General features: G+C 38.9%; 2 pseudogenes; both read left to right on the plus strand.

The window, feature by feature from the left end:
- The first annotated feature begins 2,724 nt into the window (after window positions 1-2,724).
- LOC148716666 (uncharacterized) lies at window positions 2,725-4,653 on the plus strand (annotated as a pseudogene).
- Window positions 4,526-6,150, plus strand: LOC148716667 (uncharacterized; annotated as a pseudogene).
- Window positions 6,151-6,356: the final 206 nt, after the last annotated feature.

Genomic DNA, 6,356 nt, shown 5'->3' on the forward strand with positions numbered 1-6,356 from the left:
AATCTGTGCTTTTTATGCGGCGAATGTGTTGACAGCTTTTATTACGCTACGATCCACACTATAGTTCAACCTCCGCGGAAGTGGTTTCAAACGTTTCGGTTTGGTTGTTTAATATGTTTACAGTTACTGTACGCGGAGTTCCTTGAATCCCGACCTCGCCTGCTGCGTCAGCAATGATATACGTCTTCATTGGGCCTTCATCGATTAAAGCGTTTACCTTAATTTTGTGGTCACCGTTTTTCAAAAACACTGGAACGGTTCGCTAAGTAAGAAGACTGCTTTGTACACTTTTTGCTGTTGCCGTAACGTGTGATCTTCCTAATTGCTGGTCATTTGGTTCTTGAGGGGGTATCAAAACTACCAAGGCTTTTTCTTTTCCTGGTCCTCACGATTTGTGTCTGTACGGCTCTTGTCAACGTGCAAAAGTTTACTATGAGTGTCTCTACAGCTGTTCATTCCATAAATCCTTGTCCTGGTACATGTTTGTCCGCATCACAAGCTCAAACGTTTTGCAGTGTCTTATCTTTGTTGACTTCCCAGCTCTTTCAACTTGTCACATCGCCAAACGCCGTGTGGTCCTTTGAACACTTTGCAAGGGAAAAATTTCCGGGTTTCTGACTCTTTAGAATTCCCGAACAATAATATCTCGCCGCGGGTACGTCTTGAATCAATGTTCTAGTATCAAGAATTTACTTCTCGTATAGTCTCCAAGGAAACAGTTTGAAATTCTGCTTCCCGCAATACGAACTCCTGGAGGGTCTCAACTGATTCCCAACGACTGTGTTTTGAAACAGCCAGTGGTTTTATTTGGTTAGCATTGCCTTGTTCGACTTTTTGCGCAAGTTAATGTACAATGTTCCTTTTCCACATTACTACGCTCTATAACTAATCCTTTCGACCGCCCAAAAATTCTTGCACTCTTTCATTCATCTCCAAAATTCCGTTTCTAATTTCTCCATTTCTTCGACGACTTCGTTTATTTAAGTTCGGGTTTTCTGAAGTGCATATTCGGTTGAAAGACGCTCCTGTGCGTCGCTTACTTCCCGGCACTGTCCCGAATGGTCCCGAATGATACCGCACTTGTATCCCTTTGAACTTCAGTCGTATATCGGCCCTCGATCTCTTTTGTACGGACCTCGCTGCGCTCGGTCTGTACTGTCAAGACCTCGGGCCGATATTCTCCCATATTCTCCGATATTCTCGCGCTTGGTTAATAAGATATATATACAATTACAATAAAGAGAAAAACGACAATCAGAACACATTAGTTCTTCAAGATGAGAAACATCACTAGTAAACTTAAGGAACAAAATAAGAAGTTTATGTTTAAAATTATTTAATCTAGATGAAAAAATAGTAGAAGAAGGAGATACACAAGCTATTTGCTTAAGATCAGTGTCAAGGCAATTAATTAAAAAGGGTGGCAACAGAGTAAGCAAATGTGCGCCTTCCAGAATTAGACTGGGGGAAAGGAATTTGAAAATTAAAAGCGGAAGCTCTTGTGCGCAAACCACTCGAACAAATGGAGGACAAGAAATTGAATTTACGTTTAAGACAAAGAGGAGCATCAGGATTTTTAAGAATGGTGAATAAGAGTAGTAGTTTTCTTAGTTTTAAAAGGTCGAAACTAGGAAACCATTTGAGTTTGAAAGAGAATTCACCATCAAGGAGCAATGTAGCTGCATGTTTTTGATGGGGAAGAAGACGAGCCAATAAATAACTAGAGCTACCCCATGTTCTCGAACAAAAAAAAAGGGTTATGAATACAAGAGTTGTCAAAACGCAGAGCGCAGTGACGATTGAGAAATGGTTTCACCTTGTGCGGTGAAAGTCCCCACAATAAAGTCAATTATTTCTAGTTGGACGTCAAGGACGTTAAAAACATTTCTTTGTTAATTTACTCTACTTTTCACCCGACAACAAAACTATTCACTTTGAAATCCGACCCACATACTTGTTTGCATAAGTGCGAAAAATTTGGCGATTTTTACCTTTAAAGGCCGCCAATTCCTTGAATTACTTGGAGATAAGGAGTAATTTGGACATCACGACACCTAATATGTAACATCCATTTACCCTTTTTTTGATGATCTTTTTTTACTGGAGCTTGTTTATTAGAAAAGATGATTTATAACAATTTTCTGCGTATTACCCGTGCTTTTTCGGTTTCTCTAGAAATTTAACTTTTGCATAGGCAGACATAACACAGAGGTGTCCTGCAATATGTTAAACAGCTTAAATGGTGACAATATGTAGATCATGGGATCTGAGCCTGTGGACCATGTTTATCAAACAAAATATTTTTTGCAATTTTTACCTTTAAAGGCCGCCAATTCCAGCCTGATTACATGGAGATAAGGACTAATTTGGACATCACGATACCCAAAATGTAACATTTATTTATCCTTTTTTTTAATGATCTTTTTCTACTGGAGCTTGTTTATTAGAAAAGATGATTTATAACAATTTTCTACGTATTCACCGTGCTTTTACGGTTTCTCTAGAAATTTAACCTTTGTATAGGCAGGCATAACACACAGGTGTCCTGCAATGTGTTAAACAACTTAAATGGTGACAATATGCAGATCATGGCATCTCAGCCTGTGGACCATGTTTATCAAACAAAATAATCTTCCCATTTTTCACTACAGTACTAGAAACAACCCCTTAATAATCTCATCACATCGTTGTTTTATACTTTCTTTTATTGCAGAACGCTTCATAATGGAGTATTCATTACACCAATTGAACTACTTCAGAATATGTTACATCGCCTTCAACTTGATTCCGAAAGGATTTGGGAAATCTTCAGACAAGAATGGGATTTCCGCTACAAAGAAAGCTTGGGAGAATGAAAAAATACGCCAAGGAATGGTCAGGACTTCTACAATAACGATTCCAAGAAGAGTCATAAGAAAAATGCTCCTTACCTGGCAACACAGCAGAATGGGAAAACAGAAGAATGGGATTGCAGTTACTTATTTTTTGCCCTTTTGTTATCGGATAGCATTGGTTCAACGGTTAGCGCTGCCATCAGAAAAGATATCGATGATCTTCGTCAAGTCAATGACGTAGCGCATAGCGGAGAGGCAACAATAACGGACACTAAGTTCCAGAATTACGAGAATTCCAGAATTACGTAAGAATAGTTTTAAATGCTCTAAACTCCTTGAGTCTTTCAATCTCTGACATCATAACCATAAAAAAATCAGAAAAAATTTCCTACAGCAGAAGTCAACAACCTGAAGGCAAAGGCTGCAAATTCTCCAAACAGAGCTACAAATTCGGGATGAACAAGTGGAATGTCTAAAACAAGAAATCAACTCTAAATTCGAGTCTTTTTGTCATCTCACTTTTACGCCACCTCACAAAATCATTTCGAGAAAAGAGGGCGTCACCAGAATCATGGGAAAAATGAAAGAGCTCAAAGAGGCATCTAATGATGCAGTTAGTACCATTTATTTATCCGGAATGCCTGGATGTTGAAAAAGTCAAATTGCTCGTCAGATTGGACAACTGTTCTTCACAGGGCTATCAGGAAGACGAAAAGGTTTGACTTTCGTCACAACCTTAAATTTAGAGACTCTCGAGACTCTCGCTGACTGTTACCTTACGTTGGCAAAACAATTGGGAGTTACAGAGTACACCCTGAGTCACCTTGCCTCCTGAACAGTGGAAAGCCCAAAAGAAACAATTCCGCATCTTTTGCGTTTGATTAAGTCGAGAACTGCTCGGTTTTTCAGGTGGTTGATGATCATTGATAACGTTGTCGATCTGTCATTGGTTCGGCACTCTCTTCCCCAGACAGCTAGTGAAGACTGGGGTCACGGCCTGGTGCTGATTACAACTTAAGAGAGCAATTCAATAGCTGCAAATGCTCCTCTAGCTTACCAAGTCTCTAAGCGCAGGAATGCAGCGAGAAGATGCATTAGAGCTACTGAAACAGATATCGCAAATTTCAAATCATGTAGGAGCCGAGGAGGTTGTTGAGGTCCTTGAGTCTCAGCCACTCGCATTGGCAGCCGCAGCATTTTAGGTACACACAGTTGTGAATCACGGCTCCTCAAATTACACATGGAAATTTTATCTGGAAGATCTTTTTTGTGGTAAACTTGAATGTATGGAAGAACCTCTCGTTATGGAAAATACAGCTTATTCAAAGACAACGACAACCGCTATAAAGTTTGCATTGAACAATGCGTCGAGGAACGACGAAGTACTCCGGCAGACATTTGCTTTTTTTTCGTTAATTACTTCATAATCTGTTCCTGTGCAGGTCGTTGTTAATTTTGTCAAAAATCGAAGCTCGGGCTACACAGAAGCGTTAATCAGAACAAAAATGATAAAGTCTTCCTTAATTAATTATTTTTACGACGAGAAAAGAACGCCAAAATATTTAAGGTTGTATAACATGGTACATCGAGTCCTCCAAAGACATTCTGCGTCTAATTGTTGCGAGAGAGTCAAGTGAATATCTGAGGCAATTCGTGTCTTTTACTCTCTAACTGAATCAGAGTGTTATCATATGTTACAAAGTGGAGAAGCATGTGAGAAGCTACGAAAAGTTACGGCCCACTGTAGAGCGTTATTTGACACTCTAACTGACACGCTTCAAGATAAAGTGACTTTAACAAAGGAATTACAATCCATTATTACCCCAAGCGCCATAATTTTGTGGTTATCTTCAAAAGCTGCTGTTTGTTGCGATCTGAGTAAAATTTCAGATGCATATTTATTCCCAACGTCTGCTTGCGAAATTGCTGAAAACAGTGACAAATCAAGAGAAAATCAATCAGCTACAGCAAAAGCTTTCACTGTACATGGCAGAGTGTTAAGGAAGTTATGTCTCAATAAACTTTCAATATCATACTATGAAAGAGCTATCAAAATTATTAATGAAATTTATGAAGAAGAATATTCCAAGCTAAGAATGGCGTATAACGACCTGGGGAAGATTTATCGAATAACTGGAAAAGTCCAAAATGCTAAAGAATGCCTTGAATAGGCAATCGAAATCTCGGCAAAGTGTCATTACAAGGATGATACTGAAACAGCAAAAGTTTTGGAGAACATGGGAAGACTTTTGCATAACCAGGGAAAGTACCCTTACGCAAAAGAATACCACGAGAAAGCGCTTTTCATCAGAAAAAAGATTTGCGACAAGGACCATGCTGATGTAGCATCAAGTTACAACAACTTGGGCGCTGTTTACAGTGACCTCGGAAAGTAGAATGAAGCAAAGGAATACCACGAGAAAGCACTTTTCATAAAAAAAAAAGATTTACCACGAGGAACATGCTGATGTAGCATGAAGTTACAACAACTTGGGCAATGTTTATAGAGGCCTCGGAAAGTACAATGAAGCAAAAGAATAACACGAGAAAGCAGTTTTCATCAGAAAAAAGATATACGACGAGGAACATGCTGATGGAGCATTAAGTTACAACAACCTGGGCACTGTTTACAGTAACCTCGGAAAGTACAATGAAGCAAAAGAATGCTACGAGAAAGTACTTTTTATCAGAAAAAAATATTTAGGACCAGGAACATGCGGATTTGACATCAAGTTACGACAATATGGGCAATGTTTACAGAGGCCTCGGAAAATACAACGAAGCAAAAGAATACCATGAGAAAGCCCTTTTCATCAGAAAAAAGATATACGACCAGGAACATGCTGATATAACATCAAGTTACAACAACTTAGGCACTGTTTGCAGTAACTTCGGAAAGTACAATGAAGCAAAAGAATACTACAAGAAAGCACTTGTCATCAGAAGAAAGATTTACGACGATGAGCATGCTCATGTAGGAATAATTTACAACAACTTGGGCACTGTATACAGTAGCCTTGGAAAGTACAATAAAGCAAAAGAATACCACGAGAAAGCACTTTTCATCACAAAAAAGATTTACGTCGAGGAACATGCTGATGTAGCACTAAGTTACAACAACTTGAACAATGTTTACAGTGACCTCGGAAGGCACAGAGAAGCAAAAGAATCCCATGAGAGAGCACTTTATATCAGGAAAACGATTTTTGACGAAGTTCACACTCTGTGTCATCGTGATCAAGTTATGAAAACCTGGGTGCTGCTTACGGCGAGCAACATTTTGATATGGCAAAAAGTTAGAACAATGGGGTGTTGATTATAGTGAGCACAGAATGTACAATGAAGGTACAGAATACCACGCAAAAGCTCTATCATCAAAAAAGGGTACCAAAAAGAGGAACATAATAGTATGCCAACAGTTATAGCAACCGATTAACACTTTATCGTAAGCTCGGAGTGTATGAAGAAAAAAAATACAAAAAACAAGCAAACAAAACCACCACTCTTTAGAAGACACAGGCA

The sequence above is a fragment of the Stylophora pistillata genome, chromosome 14, assembly GCF_964205215.1.
Source record: "Stylophora pistillata chromosome 14, jaStyPist1.2, whole genome shotgun sequence".
NCBI lineage: Eukaryota > Metazoa > Cnidaria > Anthozoa > Scleractinia > Pocilloporidae > Stylophora > Stylophora pistillata.